At 39.6% G+C, this 19,420-nt stretch overlaps 1 long non-coding RNA gene across 7 annotated transcripts in view; it reads right to left on the minus strand.

The window, feature by feature from the left end:
• LOC123598296 overlaps nucleotides 1-19,420 on the minus strand; it is a 157,107-nt gene that overhangs the window by 14,701 nt on the left and 122,986 nt on the right. For all 7 annotated transcript variants that reach the window (XR_006712535.1, XR_006712528.1, XR_006712537.1 and 4 more), the window contains one exon: nucleotides 2,637-2,810. This is a non-coding gene — a long non-coding RNA (uncharacterized LOC123598296). The remainder of the gene's footprint in view (nucleotides 1-2,636; nucleotides 2,811-19,420) is intronic.

Below are 19,420 nucleotides of genomic sequence, written 5' to 3' on the forward strand. Positions count from 1 at the left end.
CTATATTCACAAAGATTCTACACTGCAAAACAATATAGCTAAGGCACTGCCTGAATTTTCTTACGATACATCCTACTCTTTTTATTCCTTCAAGTAAAGGAAGTGTTTGCTGCCCTAGTTATTCAATTGTCACAGAAAACTAAGGTGAATGTAAATGTATCCAGCCATGAAAAAAAAAAAAAGCCCAACAGCCACTGTAGATTATATATTAAGATGTGGGTTATATCAAGGCAGATTTTTTTCTGTAGGGACTTCATCCCCACAAATCCTCAAGCATACATAGTGTTCTACAACAGATTGCTCTGTCAGGGCTTCTGCCTCTGAATTCCAGGTGTGCTCGATTTTGCATCTGCTACTTCACAAATGCATCAGACTTGAACGACAAACCATATGGCTTCCCTTACTGGACCTACTTTTGATCACAAATACGCACAAATTACCAGTGCAGACGCTGTGCCACCTGAAAATGCCAAGAGTGAATGGTGTTGAGTTGGGTGCACAGACATAACTCAACGTGAGCTTACAGCAGCCCTGAATGTACTGTCTGTTGCTTCCCCGCTGACCCTGATCTATGGTATCTGGATAACAAATGTGCACATTTAGAATATTCTGTTCAGTTACAGCTCTGTGCTGGGAATCAAACAAGTTACAAATAGCCCCAAGTCCAAATACAGTAGTGACACACAGTAATAGTGTCATTATCGGGCAATAATTCTATGCCTATCACTGACTCCCACTGGCAATAAAAATGATAGCCTGTAGCAAAGTGGCCACTAGCTGACACTAGCAAGGAGACAGCAAATTACATTTAGTCCTGCGATTATATCTTCAATTAGCTTTGTTGGTAAATGTGAGTCTGTGTGTGTGTGTGTGTGTGTGTGTCCGTGTCTGTATGTGTGTGTGCGTGAAAGTCCTGATGATACAGCTTGAATGGATGTGTCTGGTCACTAGCTCCCCGGCAAAAAAAAAAAAAAAAAAAAAAAAAAAAAAAAAAACTAAAAGAAAACAGGAGTGTTCACTTTTTTTAGGAACGTTTTCTGACATTTCCAGCTGATGAGTTAACATAAAGTGTGTTCTCACTGCACAGCACTTCCTTTTATATCACAGCCATGGATCTCCAAACATTTCTTCGGGACAAGATGTTTCTTGAGAAGTGAACTCTCTGAAAGCTAAAAATACTGAAATGGTCCTATATAGTCTCTCAAGCAATGGAAACGTTTTCAGTGAGGAAGATCTGCTTACAATTTCCAAACAAGGAGAGAACAGAAAGTTTTTGATTCTGTATATTCATGGTGCCTTAAGAAAGATTTGTATGGGGATTGCTGTTATACTCCTTTTATCAAGAACTTATCATACACATTGCTTGAGGTAGTCTTAGATTATAAAGATTTTCTTTTTCCAGAAAAACAATTCATGCCGCCCCACAGGTGCTTTTATAAGTTCCTTATTTACTTTACAAATCGTAAAATGTTAACAGAGTAAAAGTGTAAAAAATAATCGTAAGTTAATGTTATTTCACAACATCCAAACCTATCTAATTTTATAATGATTAGAAAAGGTTACAGGGGCACCTGGGTGGCTCAGTCGGTTAAGCGTCCGACTTCGGCTCAGGTCATGATCTCGCGGTCTGTGAGTTCAAGCCCCGCGTCGGGCTCTGTGCTGACCGCTCAGAGCCTGGAGCCTGACCCTCCCCCGTTCATGCTCTGTCTCTCTCTGTCTCAAAAATAAATAAACGTGAAAAAAAAAAAAGAAAAGAAAAGGTTACAAACATTAAATACAAAGGCAAACAGGAGACCTAAAAGCTCCAAACTGGAACCAAAGCTAACATGAGTGGAAATGTTAGTGTGGTGATAATCTAAATTTCCAGTTCTATTTTTTTTTAAAGAATGAGGATTTTATTATTTTTTATTAGTAGTATTATTTATCATTATTTAGAAAGACAGAGACAAAGAGAGACAGAGCACAAGCAGAGGAAGAGAGAAAGAGAATCCCAAGCAGGCTCTGCGCCATCAGCACTGAGCCCAACACGGGGCTCAATCCCACAACTCTGGGACCATGACCTGAACTGAAATCAAGAGTCAGACGCTCAACCTACTGAGCCACCCAGGTTCTCCTGTCTTTTGACTAGCATAGCAAGCTTAGTGCTAATCAAAGCAACAAATAACAAAGCACCAAAGTTTGCTCCATTCATTTGGCTTTCTCTGTTCTCTTTACTTTCTGGTGGGTCGTGAAGTTGGCTGTATTTCAGTGTTATTTACTTACTTGTTATCAACTTAGGTAATGACTTCTATGGTCAAGAGCATCATATGCTTTCTTTCTTTTGGCCAATTGTATTGATTTCGTTTTTTTTTTTTTTTTCTCATTGGCAGATAAATTTAGCTTATGTAGCAGCAATTATCTAGAAGGAACCTTAATAAGATCCACAAGATATAAGGAACTTGCTTCAGCCTCCTGGCCTATCCTTAAAGTCTGACTTTGAGACTATTTTTTTATTTATGGAAGACAAAAATCTCACTGGCCTCACACTGTTAATCTTGAATGTAATGTCACAATTTACAGTCTATAGGGATAACTTTAATAAGCACAGATCCTACCTTTATTAGAGGAACTTAAATTTTAAAAAAATAGCCACTTACGTTTGAGGATCAATGACTTGAGATTTATGACTCCCATCCAGGTAAAGTTGTAAGGGCCAGCAGTCTAGGACTTCTGAAACTGGAAATCCACCAGAGGAAAGCACATAGAATATTTCTTTGTGTCAAGTTGAAGTTGTCTCAATATGAACTGATTGTATTTTATTGCTCCACCTCCTGCCAATTTATTAACTATCATTAATTATGTAGGAATAGACTAAACAGAATAGTACAGAATAGATTCTGAGCATATGATGACCAAAATAATGAGTTAAACCAAGAGTGAAGAAGAGAAATTTGCTGCCATATCCTTAATAACGGATATCATTAAAGTTATTACTATTAAGTTATTAGAATTTAATAAATGAGTATTTTCACCATATCTTAATATTGTCCCATTCCAAAATTGCTAAATTTACCATTTATTTCCCTGGGCAGATGAATTTTCTCTCTATTCACATGGCTGTTTAATAATTCCTTCTAGCAAGGAGCTGGAGAATCATAAACATTATGCAGCTTCTAACATAATTGACTCTCTTATTTCTAAATTATAAGAGACATTATCTTATGCAGGTTTTGACCTTCATGAAATTGAAATGATGCTGTATATCTTTGGCATTCTCAATGGATATATCCTTAGAACTCTACAATTATCACAATTATAAACTCCATTAAATGAGATACAGATGCTGGGCATCTGGATAGCTTTCCTCACCAATAAATCGAATTCATCCAATTTCTAGCCCAGTAGCCATATGAATGAAAATATAGTGGTGTTCTCAAGTGGTATATCACTTAGTGTCTTCAGGAAGTAGATATGTTTTTCCTCATTCTACTTATGGACATTTGGATCCCTCAAGGAACGTGAGAACCATACATTCTTAACTTTCTAAAGCTAACAATCACAAAAGTCCTAAATCGTTTTATGCTTTTGGTAGGAGCAAATACATTCTTAATGTTAAAGTAATAATAACTTAAACCTGCTGTTATGTTGAAGTAGATATTAAGTTTTACGCATATCCACTGAAAATCAAAGTGTAACCCTTCACGTTTCACATATGAGTGTATGTATCCATGTGGCATTTCTATACATTGCTTTAGAATATTTTCAAATAGTCTATAAAGTAAGAGGTGGGTGAGGTTCAGCTGTAAGTTAGAGTGAACTAGAATGCAGTGGTAAACAAGGTGACACCTAATTTTACCTAGAAAGACAAAGTTAAAGGTAACAGAGAAAATAATCAGATGATCATTAAGAAATATAAAGGAAGTAAGAATTTAAGTATAATTATGTTCTGATAAGGCAATCAGATAATAAAAACAGGTTTATAAAAGATAAAAGATAAAGAACATGACACAAAAATCAATGCATTTACAATTTCAGCCACCTACTGTTTGACTAACTGGGCTGCATCAATGAGAATCCAGCCCTTCCAATGTGGAAGTACCATAATTCAGACTTCCGAGACCAATAATTGTTCTTATGCGAAGACTGCTAGGTATCCAATAGCTATTTTCTTCTTCTTCCTTAATATGTCCTCCTTCCAATTTCTGCTCATGCAGAATATGTCACCTTTCTACCTTCTCTTGTAGCTAGGTGTGACCAGGGACCTAAGTTTACACAGTGGGATACAAGCATAAATCAAATGGCAGTTTTTAATGCTTTTTCATTTTTTTTTATTTTTTTTAATGTTTATTTATTTTTAAGAGACAGAGACAGAGACAGAGCACCAGTGGGGTAGGGACAGAGAGAGAGAGGGAAATACAGAATCGGAAGTAGGCTCCAGGCTCCCAGCTGTGAGCACAGAGCCCGATGTGGGGCTCAAACCCACGAAACCGTAAGATCATGACCTGAGCCGAAGTCTGACGCTTAACCAACTGAGCCACCCAGGGGTCCCGAATGCTTTTTTAAAGAGTCAGCTAATGTCCACCTTTTACTCTGTATCTGCTTCTTCTTGATGTTGTTTGGAATGTGGTGGTTTGATGACAGAAGCTAGACTGACCATTCTGTATCATAAGGTGACCTTAATAATGGAAGACACAAATGGTAGAACAGAACAGAAGAGATCTGAGTCCTGGCACCATAGCACCCTTGAACTATCTACCTCTAGACTTTTATGTGAAAACAAATATATTTTCATCTTGTCCAAGCCACTGTTAATTTTTCTTCTATTCTGTTTTGTTTGTTTTACCTGTAAGAGCTGAACCTAATCTTTTCCGCAGTGTGCTGATAACCATGACCCTTGAAATTGTTGATAATTACTTATTTGGATAATGGTCTCAAGCAAGTACATGGAGCTTGATGAGGAAAAAGAAGCCAGGCTTACAAAATTGGCTTTTTCATCAGTAGCTCTGCCTTCTATAGGAAATACATCTACCAGCCTATACTTATATGCTCTCTCTCCCAGTGACTAATTCTGGTAAGAAACTCATCTGCACCGGCTACTATTATCTATTGGGTGGAATTAACATGGGGAGGGGCTCTATTCATTCATGGCCCAGTTTCTTGGCTCTGTCTGCCTGAAAACAATGAACATTTATCTCAACCTCTAGTCTCCTAAGAAAGAATAAGGTAAGTCAGTGTCCCCCCATCCTCTACCCTCTTGTAACTGGATAGATTAATTCAAGACAACAGGAATGAAAAAGGAAGACCTGTTTTGGCCTCTGGGCCAGGCCCAATTCTGCAATTGAGCTATAAACTATGAATGGACAGTCCCGTTAATCCCCATCCTGCTCTGTTGTGACTGTTAGCAACTCAGGTAGAGCCTTAAGTAGAAGAGGAGTGAGTGGTGAGACTACCCTAGATGTGATATTCTGAACTTGTCCACAGTATATCACTGCAAGGTCACATCAGGAGCATAAGTTGCCCTTAATTCTCAAGTTCTATAAATTTGTCCATTTTAAGTAATTGCGATTCTATAAAAATTCTGTAAAAATCCTATATTCTTTTCTCTTCTTCTTATTTGGGTCAGTGCATTATATATATTATATTATATATATATATATATATATATATATATATATACACATATATATATATATAGTTTATATATATACTATATATACATGTGTATGTATATATAGTATATATATAAACAATAAAATAATACTCAAATGCAGCACTGCTCTATATATTAGAGATCTGAGCTTGAGAACAAGCACCACAAAATAGTACCATTTTCAATCCCCTGAGCAGTATCTTCCATGATATCGGTAGGAATGTAATGCCCAAGGAAACATAAGTTACACTCTGGAGTTCAATGGTTCCTTGGAAACGTAGATACCAAACTTGAGATATTCCTAAGAAAGGTGCCAGGGAATAAGTCTTACGCAGCTGAGAGCAGTTAGGTGTCATCACCACCAGTAGATGCGGGATGGGGTGGTCTGTACAATTGCAACAGTCTCGTGCCAAGCTACACTGGATTCTGACGCAAAAGGAAAAACACCAGTTACCCTGGGGCTGCCTTTATGGAAAATTCTGATATTTTATTCAATGTGGATTTTTTTGTACTACTTTTGACTTAAAAATTTCTTTGGAATATTATGTCGCTCAAGTGCTGAGTTCATTAGCTCCTCCCTAAATTTGGCACCCAAGACAAAAACGTATGAGGAGAAGTAAAATGGTCCCAGGGGTCTCAGCACTAGCCCTGGCTCTGCATTTCAGAGTCTAGCACTGGCTATTTATGTGTCTTCTGCCAAATTCATCTGCATTTCTGGACCTTACAACATGTAATACCAGCAGATGCTTCTTTGCTTCATGTTATTATTTGATCATCGGGAAAGCCCGTACCATGCATGATGTCTGAAAAGCTGGCATTAAATATCATCAAAGCAATTTTGTTGCTGTCCTCAAAAATACGAGCCCCTACCTTCCCTGGGCAGGTTCATAAAAGAGTTGGTCAAACCATCCCTGAGGTAAGAGCCACACACACAGGCCAAAGAGCTTCAAATCAGGCGAACCAAAAATTGTGAACCCCCTTTGGAGGGATTTTTCCCTTCCTTTTGAAAGGAAGCTACACAAGACTACTAAAACCTGCAGATATTTAATAAACCAGCATCTGTGCTTTTCCTGCTTCAAATTACACAGCATCATCCTAGTGCCAGTCCAGAGCTGCTTCCATGCACCGATGCTTACGGCACAGCCATAACAAAAGCCTAGACTGACACTTTTCTTTGCCTCTAGCAACTGCTCAATGTTCTGTTTTATTTTATTTGGCTTTATTATTTGGCTTTTGGTTGGCCACCCAAAACGACCAGCCTGCAGCGACAGCAAACATGGTTTCTTTCCACGAGACCCGCAAGACCATTCTATCTATCCTTATCCCCCTTGCCTTGCAGGGGGCACAAAGATGGGGCAAACCCCTTTCAGGGAGCTACACACAGACACACACTGACATGTACTTTTTGATGTACATTTTCGACATGCACAGATGCTGTCCGGAGTGTTGAGATTGTTGGCAAAGAACAACAGGTATCTTCAGGGATAAAAGCATTACCTAAATGTAAGATTTTGTCAGGTAATGACCTCACAATTTTCAAAGTATTTCACAATTGCTGCCTGGTGGTGATTATAGGGTAGGGCTCAGTGTGCTTAGCAGAAAGGTCCAGATTAGGCCTGTGAGGGAGGTAAGGTGTCTGGCAGGACTGACATGCAATGAAAGATTATAAAAACCTGGTTTCTCCAGCCTGACAATGAGCATAGTTAGAAAGGAACTTAATTGCACCATTTAAGATTAGGAAAGGTACAGGGGGAACAAAGTTATCAATTCTAGGCTTAAAATGCCATTGCACAATATGAGAATAAGTACTCATATGAATGGCGCAGTAAGAAAATTTAAAAACCAATAAAATGAAATACTTCTGCACACAGTGGAAATCAGTGCTGCAGGAGATCAGAGAGTCAAATGCAGGAGCTGTATTTTAAAAGGAGGCTGAATAATTTTATGACCACTATAAAAGAGGAGACAGGCTTAAATTGCTGCAGGAGGTTAGGAAATGAGGAAAAACTTCATAACTACAAAGGTAGCAAGACCCGGGTGTGGGCATAATTAGAGTATTTTGATTTGCCACATTTTCTGTAGCTTTACCAGGATTTGCCACTCCTATTAGCCAGCCCCAAGATCTGCTCAACCTTTAAGCCCACGACCTTTTGTTTTGTTCGGTGTTGCCCTACGATCTTTTGTCTTTCACATTTATAACATTGCCAAGGCATTTATCATGAACTCTCTGGTGATCCCTTCTTTGGAATTCATGCCCACCAAAGTGATTGGCCAGATGCTGTTTACTTTGCACGCAGATTCTTGAAACCTGCTCTATGCCTTCAACCCATCCTCCACTTCAAATCACATTATAGCCCCGAGGAGTTAACTGGGAGCAGACTCCAAACTGCACACAGAAATTCCATTAGATTTCAAATCAGTTGCCTTAACCTCTTACGCACTGTAGACCACAATAATCCATCAGACCACGCTGGTTTAACCACATTCTACCTCTCCCTAATAGCCACCAATAAGCCTCTAGATAAATTGGGATTTTCATTCTGTTGACTGTTGATTGCTTCACACTCCCTACTGGATCATTTCTTGGCCAGTGGCACCCCAAAATAATCCCTTGCATTTGTGTTGCATTTCAGAAGCTACAGTATATTTCTATAACCATATCATTTGATAATAACAGAAGCTCACTACAAAATCAGGGTAGGCCATATAGTAATACCTCCTTTTGAAAAATGACAAATCAAGCCTTATTTCTGCTCAAGTACTCGCATCTTGTCATTCCTGGTCCCTTTCAATACGAAAGATGATTTATGTACAGCTAAGCAAGTTGGTCATTTTATTTATAAATCTCCCCCTGCCTCTGCCACTTCATTTAAATATTCTACCACATTGAGAAGGAACTGCCTTTTTTTTTTCCTAATAGTTTTAGCCCCCAGAATGCTACTTACTCCACAAAAACAACCTTCATTCTCTTAAAATTATCTCACACCCTAGGCAATGATCCCCAATACATACATTTCTCTAGGGCTATTTTCCAAGTCTTCTGAAAAAGTATGTTTGCATCCATAAAATACTCAGGAATAAAGTGAATAACACCCACAGTGTTGTTCATTTTATATGCCTCACAGATTCAGGAACATCGTCCATGAGTGTTCATACTTTCATTCATTTATTTGATAAATATTTGAGTACTTCCTATGTGCCAAGACACTAAGGATATGTAGCAGAGGATAAAATAGACTAACAATCTTGCCTGTGTTGAGCTTAGATTCTATCAGGAAGACAGACAGTATATCCAGTAACTAAGAAATTTATGGAATTGTTAGATAGTCTAAAAAGATATAAATATGGTTAAGAAGGAAAAAAGTGTGGGGATGAAGGCAAGGAGTTGAAATTTAGATTAAATGGGTAGATAAGCCTCCATTCTGTGGTCAGAATGGAATGGATGAGGGCAATGGTGGTAGAACATAAAGTCAGAGAGGTATAGTTGACAATACATGGCCTAGTAAAAGATAAGAGAACCATGCGAGCAGAAAATGATATGAACTAAGTCACACTTCCCAATATCTCTATCTGCTATGTTGGAAATAGACCAAAAAGGGTAAGAGCCAAAGCAGGAAAATCAGGAGTCTACTGAATTAATTTAGGCACATCATTCAGGTGTTGTAGTGGAGATGGTAAGAATGGGATAAATTTAGAAGATATTTTGAAGGCAAAGTCAGTAGAATTTGGACAAATCATATGTGGAATGCTAGAAAATGAGACGGGTCAATGATAACACCAAAATTTTGGCTAGAATAAGTACATAGATGAATTTTCCATTAATAAAGATATGGAAAACAACTGTAAGAACAGATTTGGAGGTGGGGTGGAGGGGATGTGAGCAGATCTATTTGGGAAATGTTGAGTATGCTATATATGTTAGACATCCCCATGGAACATCAGGTAAGGATCGTATATATGGAATATTTGGATGCACTTGGATATTGAAGTTCAGAGAAGCGGTCCAGGCATGAGACATAAACATGACACCATATGCATGTAGATGGTATTTTAAAACATGAATTAGATGATATCCTTTCGGGAACAGGGAAAATTAATAGAAAAGAGAAAAAGTTTAAGGAGTGATCCCTGGCACACTCCAATGTTTAGAAATTGTAGACATGAAGGGCATGGTAGTTCTGTACCTCTAAAAGTAAAAGGAAAACTAGGTAAATGTGGTGTCTTGGAAGTCAAATGAAGAAAATATATCAAGGACAGAGCGGGTATCTACGTCAAATGCTTCTGATTACTCTAGTGAGATGAGATATAGATATAATCTTTAGATTAAGCCATAAGAAAACCATAGGTGACCCTGATAAGACCAGTTTCAGTGGTACAGTGGGAATTTAAAGATGATTTGAGTGGGTTAAGAAGAGAGTGGAGTAATTAGAAACAGCAAGTCAGTGAGCATAGATAACTCTCTGGAGAGTTTGAGAGATCTAATATCTAGAGGAGAAACCAGAGTCATGAGGTGTTTTTGTTTTTGTTTTTGTTTTTGTTTAATATTGGAAAAATAACAACACAATTACAAGCTAATGAGAATAATCCAACAGAGGGGGATAAGCGAGCTACAAAAAAAAAAAAAAGGAGGTGGGGGAGAGTTGCTGAAATGTCTCTGAGTAGGGGAGACAGCATGGGGTCTAATCACTCAAGGAGTATTTGGTCTTCTCCAGGAATATCATTTATTTACAGTCAAAGAAAAGCAGGTAGAGTATACGGGTTAAGATGAAGACAGGTGATTAGAACATGTGGAGGTTTCTTCTGATTACTTTTATTTTACCAGGGAAGTAGAAAGCAGGGTGGTTAGGTGAGAGTTAGGAAGGGGTGGGGGGTGGAGTGTTCAGAAAGAATGAAAGAGAGGAAGTACACAGCACTAATCTAGGAACCCGGGAGAATGTGTAGATTGGTAAAATGGCTGGTAGCATTAAGGTCTACCTTGAAAGTAATGATTATGTGTTTAAAATGAAACCAGTCATCAGGGATTGGGCATTTTGTCTCACATATATTAGACTGGATTCAATCACAGAAATACTCTGAAAGCTTGTTTTAACCAAGATTATGATTTAGCCCAATATAACAAAGGGAAAGGGGGCAAAGGAGTTGAGAGTATTTGCAAGTGAATGAGTACAATGATGGGCCATATATAGATTTTTTTAAAGTTTTTATTTATTTATTTTGAAAGGAGAGAGCACATGCACATGCAAGCAGGGGAGGGACAGAGAGAGAAAGAGAATCCCAAGCAGGCTCCCACTGGGAGTGTGGAGCCCAACGTGGGGCTCAATCTCACGAACACTGAGATCATGACCTGAACCAAAATCAAGAGTCAGATGCTTAACTGACTGAGCCACCCAGGTGCCCCAGGGCTATATATTTTAAACTAGATAAGGGATTAAGAGAGGAGGTTAGGGATTTAGGGCTAGAGAAAAGGTAGTGGAGGGAGGTTTGAAAAATTGTTGCAGTTGCCGTACAGGTATCCCTTGCTTTCTGAAAGTTCCTGTTACTCCACTTCACTTTGTTGAAAGACCTACAGGAGTGCCTGTTCCGTGAACTGAAAGAAATCCAAGATGATTATTACTTTTATGAGAAAAAACAAAAACCACAGTTTTGCAGCGAGCAGTTATTGAGGCAGCACACACAGAGCAGTGACAACGGCAGGGCCATGCGCCTTCCCCAGGAGCTACACTCAGCATCTCAGCCTCAAGCCACCATAGCTTTGAACTGTGTCTGTGAGCATCTGTGCTTTTTCAACTTATTTTGTGCGTCTGTTAGCAAGATGTGTCCTAAGGTATCGGAAAAGCCAAAGAGAGGGTTTTTTTTTTTTTGGGGGGGGGGGGTCTTGCAACACTCAAAAATGTTTCCATATAAATGAATGGCAATTGCTTCTTTGCTTTATGCCATTTGGCTTATGAAAGGTTTCATAGGAATGCTCTTTCAGATAATAGGGAAGCCTGTAATTGAGGGAGTAAACTGGGGAGATAGGGATGGGGTGGTAAGCGGTTAATGGGATGTTTGAAATCGAGATAACAGATGTGTATGGGTAATGAAGTGATCAGATTATAGTCAGAGGAGTGGTTGACTGAGGTCCAGTGAGGCAAAGAAACAGAGAGTACAGAATACTGGAGAGATCATATACCTGGATTTGAAACCACCAAGAATGTGACAGGAATGGTATTGGTGTGAGGGACAGTGAGCTAAAATCTTCGAGAGGTGAAGTGCATTATTCAAAGGGATGGATGGGGCAGTGGATGGTTGCAACAAAATGTGTACGAATGATACTGTCCTCTGATGATGGAGGGTAAAAGTTGAATATTTTTAAGGAAGAGGAGGGTAGAAAGAATGATCTAGAAATGATAAGAAGGAGTAAGCAACCTGCCGAACCTGCTTTTATCCCTTTCTACAAGGAACATAGGAGAGGAAAGTGCCATATTTGAGGGACCTCCACAGGAAGTAATGCCAGGCTTTAGTTAGACAAGAAAAGTGAAAAGAACTTCCAAGAAGAGGTTTAAGACATAGGGAGGTTTTTAGCTGATTGAACTTTTTTCCAGAAGAAATTAATAAGGTTCGGGAGATAAGAAGTGAGGCAATGGGGATGAGAGTCTGGAATCATTTGAAATTCCTGGGCCTTGGGGCGCCTGGGTGGCGCAGTCGGTTAAGCGTCCAACTTCAGCCAGGTCACGATCTCGCGGTCCGGGAGTTCGAGCCCCGCGTCGGGCTCTGGGCTGATGGCTCAGAGCCTGGAGCCTGTTTCCGATTCTGTGTCTCCCTCTCTCTCTGCCCCTACCCCGTTCATGCTCTGTCTCTCTCTGTCCCAAAAATAAATAAACATTGAAAAAAAAATTAAAAAAAAAAAAAAAAAAAAAAAAAGAAATTCCTGGGCCTCTTTTAGTAAGTGACCTGAATAGGAGTAAAGGGCATGGTAAGAGGAGTCCTCATGGGTCATGAGCTCTCTCCTCCTTTAAGAGCGGGTTCTTATTCAGAGGCACCTGGGTGGCTCAGTCGGGTGAGCATCCGACTTCAGCTCAGGTCATGATCTCCTGGTGGCTCCTGAGTTTGAGCCCCACATCAGGCTCTCTGCTGTCAGCACGGAGCCCACTTCAGATCCTCTGTCCCCCCCCTCTCTCTGCCCCTCTCTGCATGAACTCTCTCTCTCAAGAATAAATACAACCTTTAAAATAAAAAAGAGTGGGTTGTTATCCAGATGAGTGAGCTCTTACTCAGGAGCTTGAAGAGTTCCAGACTCCTAGTGATGGAAACATGGACATTGCAGAGGGACAGCCTTACCCTTATGGCACAGCTATTCTCCTCAACCCTGCTGCTGTGGGCCTGTGGAGCTGAGGCTGTCCCTAGTGTGTTTGCCCTTCTGGACTTCTGTCAACAAGGCTCCTAGGCTGCTGAGACTGCAAAGGCAATAGTGATCGTTCCCACTGGTCTCCACCTCTCTCCACAGTGGTAGCCAACATTGTCCATAGAAAGTGAAATAGCTTTGGGAGAGTTTTACAGAAACCCCTAACTATGTCTATCTGTTCTGTTCAATAGGGTATATGAAATATTTACCAAAAACAACTCTGGAAGGCAGGCATATCAAGAGGCCTATAGCCAATGACACAGATGAATTCTGACTCCTACCCTGATGTAGCTGTTTTGCTTTGGTGATTAAAATGTTTCCTGAGTGTTAATACATCAAGATCAACCCAAGAAAACTGGGGGACGGTAGTAAACTCCAAAATGTCTCCTAGATAGGATTGCTAGATAAAATACAGAATGGCCAATTAAATTTGGATTTTAGATAAACCATGAATATTTTTTTAGTATAAGTATGTCCCATGCAATATTTTTATTCATTGCATTTTTATTTGCTATATTTGACAACCCTACTCCAAAGGAATTTTATAAAATTAATAGAGGTTTATGAATAGCTAAACTTGGTCTGTCTTAAAGTTACAAACTTCAAATGAATATGCCTCAGAAATAATGGGAAAAGTTTTAAAGCCTCCTTCCCCCAAATTACCCATTCTAGGGTCCCTATGTCACCAACTGAGTTTGGAAAGATACATGCAAAGCTGAAATAAGTCAATAGTCACCTAAGTTATTCCCTCTCTGCTTTGCCCCCATGCACTCCATAATTCCCTATGTCTCCACAATTTCAAGTGATGGTTTAGAGAATGGAGAAAGAAGCATGTGAGATTGGCTCTCACAACCATTAGAACGTGGTGTGAGTGAGAGTCCAGAGGAATGGGACAAAAAAGAAACACCCTTAGGCATGGTCCCTAGGATAATACCCCCTTCTTGCTATAAGCCTTTCATAGCACTGGCCTCCCCTGTGGGGTCTTTGGCTTAGCCTTAGGTAAATAAATATTCTACACCTTTTTACCCTAAATAGTTTTTAAGAAAAAAGAAAGATGAAAGAAATCTTTCCTAATGAATGTTTTAGAATTCCCAGTTCAGGGGCACCTGAATGGCTCAATCGGTCATGCACCCAATTTTGGCTCATATCATGATCTCACGGTTCATGAATTTGAGCCCCATGTTGGGCTCTGTGCTAACAGCTCAGAGCCTGGAGCCTGCTTCCAATTCTCTCTCTCTCTCTCTCTCTCTCTCTCTCTCTCTCTCTGCCTCTCCCCTGCTTGTGCTCTGTCTCTCAAAAATAAATAAACATTTAAAAAAATTAAAATTTCCCAATTTAAATGTAGAGAATCTGGAACAGCACAGTAAGCCTGCCATTTGTATTCTATTTACTTAGAGCAAAGATGATGTTCCCTAATTATTGAAGGTCAGCTGTTACGAGAGCACACCCTGTGTCATACTACCTAATGGTGAAAGTCATATGGTAGCTGAAACATGAAAGAAATGCAGTATATTAAAGTCTGCTATCAATTCAGTAGGGAAGAGCCAGCTGGATAAATCAGAATAGACTTCAGATAATCACTATATATGAACCTGAAAATTTATCCACATCCCTATCTCAAAAGCTAACACATTTCATGCTCTTTCTCATATTTAAATCTAGATAAGTGAATTTCCAATATCCTTTGAGGATGCAGCTGTTGTTTAACACTGTGATTTCATATTTATACAGCTCTTCTCATCATAGGATCTTAGACCATTTTACCAGCATAATTCAGTATTAATAATCATAAAAAAACAATAATTTCAGCTACATTATTCTACTGGGCACCTAGTCAGGAACACATTTATTTTCCTGGGCATTTGGAAGTTCCTGCTTTATCCTCAAGGAGAAAAAGCAGCCAAATCTTCTGATCCCCCAGAGGAAAATAAAAAATAATTAAGGCCAGCCAACAGGACAAAAGAATGATGTTTTCAAACAAACTCTGCTTGTGGGAACCACTAGAAAACCATTTTATATGTTCCAGGAGAGAAGAAATTGGTTTGGCAATGTGGTGAAAATTTTGACAATATTTATATAGGAAAGGAAACCAATTCTTGTATAGATTAGGCTTAGATAAATTTGTATTTTTAAAGTAATGTGGTAACTTCCCCAAATGTGACTATTAAAAATCAACTTAGAAATGTGTTTTCCATGTGAATAAATTATTAAAGGCCGCCTCCTCTATGAGCCCTGCACCTAGAATATTCTATTCTCTCCCTGTACTCTAAGATCTTACCCTACCCAACAATATAGCCAGGATGGTTATTTGTATCACTGATAACTAACATCTCCTAGTAACTCCTTCTCATCCCACCAGACAAATCAGATCCCCTTTTATTTTTCTCACCTGCACACCATTTATTTAACTCCACCTCAAGCCAGCTTTCTCAGGTACGTACACACCCCTCTCCCAATACTTAACTATAGCACCATAAGTAAAAGGGACTTTGGCACAAAGTAGTATTTCCTGAATCAAGGAGTGACCACTGAGAATTTAGTTTAAAATTTAGGAGAAGGGGGGAGAAGGAACTCCAGGTAGCAAAATGAGCAAGGGTGTCTGTTCCGTCTTGGAAGCGATGTGCAGCCCTGTGTGTGTGAAGATTAGCTGTAAAACTTGGCAGATTCTCACCAGATGCTAACAGTGATTTTTAAGCAGTTCAAATAACTTGGATAACTATGCCTCATTAAATGACATTGTGCATGTCAAACACCGCATAGCACGGTTTATTTTGGCTGATTTGCATATCGAAATCTTGGTACTGCATCATTTCTCCCATTTTAAAATGAAATCTCCTTTTGAAAGTTCCTGTTTTTTAAATCGTCCACACATCAGCTCTTCTCCCCTCAAAACGCATGTCATTCACTCAAATCAGGTCACAAAACTGAAGAAGTAGCACGCTGGGAAAACAGACTGAACAGTGGACATTATTAGACACTGTGGGATTACTTAAGTAACTCCAGAAAGAAATTGCATTTCCATGTCACAGTGGTCTGAGATGGATTTAGGACAAGGCAACGCGAGTAATAAGGATGTCTGTTGAATGTCATGAATCCTACTAAATCAATTAGTTGCTAAGATATAAGAAGATTTTCTCTACCGTCTTCCTCACCCTCAGTGCTACAAAGGCCATGAAGTTATCAAGCACAGGGGACTGGAGTGTTCTGCCAGCGTTCAGCTGCTGCAGGAGGCTCCTAAATGGAAAATTACTCTGATTGTGAAAGTACAATTTCAGATGGCAAGCATCATCAATGACACTGAACTTCTCTGCTGAAACTCAGAGAAAGCCCAAGTGTTTATCCCATTCTAAAGATACAATTAGCTAAAGTTTTTATCTCCACATCTGAAGAGTCTGAAACAGACAAGTGCCCGATGAGCATTTCTGGTTGAGAAAAGCAGGACAGAATCCCACACTGGGCTGGTTTCTTTTTCTTTCCATTAACTGACTTTTTGAATAGGCAGCAATTAATCACTCCTCTCTGCTTACAAAGACAATTAGAGCTTTGTGCTCTAACTCCAGTTTGATGAGTAGTTAGGGTAAAGAAGCATCATGGTCAGAATCTTCATCATTAAAGTAAGAGTTTATGCAGAGTATAATGACCAAGCAATTTTTAATCTGCATGAGAATACATCATTTCAGAAAAAAGTTGATTTTTTTTTGACAAAACAAGAACGTTACTGAAACATCCTTGGAAAGCGATAAAGTACAAATAAATATATTGTTCATGATTCCATAGAACAGTGCAAAGACCATGCAAGCAAGAGGGTATTATCCATTAGTGTTACTCTAAGGGGCTACACTTAATCCAAGCAGTCTCCCACTGTGCTAGACCTCCTTGATATTTTATTTTGGAATTTAATTTAAAGATTAGAGTACATTCACTCTCTAAATATTTGTTCCTTGAGGCTGAATGTGATTTTTGAAAACTTCCAAAATTTATATGAAAATTCATCAGTCAAGTCTGATGAATGAGGGTCCCCAAAGTGACCACATTGAAAACCAACGCTCCTTAATGAATAGCATGTTTATCATGTCCATTCAGTTAAGCAATATTTATCAACTAAGATCTTGCCATGCATAAAGTGTCAAGGTGGAGACATATAAGTAAGAATACACATGCACCCTCCCCATTAAGGAGTTTATAGCATACCAAGGAGAAAAAATAGATACTTGGACACTTGCAGAACAACATCAATGATTTATAAACCAAGTGCTCTGAAAGCAAGAACAAAGGAATGATTAAGTCCAACTGATTAAATCCATTATGAGAGGATTGGTGGAGAAAGTTGAATCTGATGTGGGCCTTAAGAGATGAGTAAGATCTCAACAGAGGAAATCAGTGACAGATAGGAAAGGAAGCACTTGTTAAACACATGTGATAGTGAAGTGATGACACATAAGAAAGTGCAGAATGTGTTATCCTGTTCTAAGTCAAGCCTTATTTGAAAACCACGAGGCTACTCTCTCTGCCCCTCCCCCATTCATGCTCTGTCTCTCTCTGTCCCAAAAATAAATAAACGTTGAAAAAGAAAAAAGAAAAAAAAAAAAAAAAAGAAAACCACGAGGCTAGAAAAGTAGAAATGCGGCCACTGAGAAACGTACAACTGGATAGGACCTGTGAGAGCATCGAATTCTACTCTCTTGTTTTATAGGTGGAGAAACAAGTAGCTAGAGTAACTTGTAAGGTCACAAGGATAACTAGACCCAGCCAGAACTGAACCCAAATCTTCCACCACCCAAACCAGTTCCTTTGCACCACCCTTGTCTAGTCTGGCATCACATCTTGGAAAGTGGTTCTTGTTTTTTTTTTTGTTTTTGTGTTTTTTTTTTTTAATGTTTATATATTTTGGAGAGAAAGAGACAGAGACTGTGCTTGAGTGCACGTGCCTGTGAGGGAGGGCAGTGAGAAAGGGGGACAGAGGACCTGAAGCAGGCTCCATGCTGACAGTAGAGAGCCTGTTGCAGGGCTCAAACTCCAAAACCCTGATATCATGACCTGAGCTGAAGTCGGACCTTTAACTGACTGAGCCACCCAGGTGCCCAGAAGGTGGTTCTCATACGCAATAACCAGTTTGAAGTTTTTGAGCAGAACAGTGATATGATCACAAATGCATATACTGAAGAAAACTCCAAAAGCAGTGAGAAAAAACTGGAGAGAGAACTGGTTAAAAATCTTCTGTAGTCATCTAAGTCAGAGATAATGGGAGCCTGAACTGGAATTGGGATGACTGAAATAGAAAGGAAGTGATGGACTCAAGGGTCATTTCAAGGATGAAATTGCTGCAACTTGGTGATGAGAGAGGAGAAAATTGCAGATGATGATCAAGCTCTAGAGCTGGAGCAAAAGCAGACGTTACCCCATCACCTGAGAAAGGAAAGGGGGGCTGGATAAAAGACTTAGAGGGAGAAGACAGTTAACTCTGTGTCCCCCTATGGTGGCGAGCAGCACTCAGTCACTCGTCAGAAGCCGGGACCTAACTCTCTGCTTCCAAGTTTCTGGCCCCTAGAGCATATATGCAAAGATCAGTGGTGAATGGGGATAAAATACCACCTTTATTGATGGCTGGTGAAGAACAACAAAAACGTAAGCTTTGGGGTACAGTACTGGAGATTTACCAAGATAATTTTACTTATTTATTCTTGTTTGCCCCGAGTCAAGCATTTAGGAAACAGGGTAACGTATCTACAGGGCAGAGCCTGTATCAGCTTCCCAGTCAGCATCAAGGGCAGTTTCACAGCCCAGATGGAGACAGGATGCAGAGAACCCTTCCCCATAAGAACAGACAAAGGAAGGGGAGATCTTCTCCTTGATTCTTCATTTTGAGGACAACGGCCCCACCCTCTCATAAATCATTGTGAATGTGCATCAAACTCTGACCAAGCTGAATAACCAACCCTCCTCCTCAAAGGAAACAGAAAGGGAGAGAGGCAGGAACTTCCTTCCCAACAGGCCCCTGCAAAAGCCAAACTTCCAACAGAGGAAAAAGAACAGCAAACTTCCTTGCTCCATTTCTGAGGTCAGAAATCTGAGAGGCACCCTCTTCTACAGCATTCCCTTCTCCCATGACAGTCAAATAATCCTCAAGTCCTATCGATTCTATCTCTTGCATGCAACACAACTCTGTTACCACTTGCCCCAGTGGTAGTTTCTTCTCATCTCCCTAAATCAGTGCGGTAGAATCTCCTACGTCTTAATCTCTGGCTTCACAACCTTCCATTTCATTCTTTACAATGCCGAAAGACACTGAAATGCAATGTAATCACATTCTCCTGACATTAAAACTCTCCACATGCTCCCAGTCATTTGAATAGTATCCAAATAAATCAGGATTGGATTTATTGCAATTATTTGTTGTCATGTCCTCC

This window comes from Leopardus geoffroyi, chromosome A1 (assembly GCF_018350155.1).
Source record: "Leopardus geoffroyi isolate Oge1 chromosome A1, O.geoffroyi_Oge1_pat1.0, whole genome shotgun sequence".
NCBI classification, from domain to species: Eukaryota; Metazoa; Chordata; class Mammalia; order Carnivora; family Felidae; genus Leopardus; species Leopardus geoffroyi.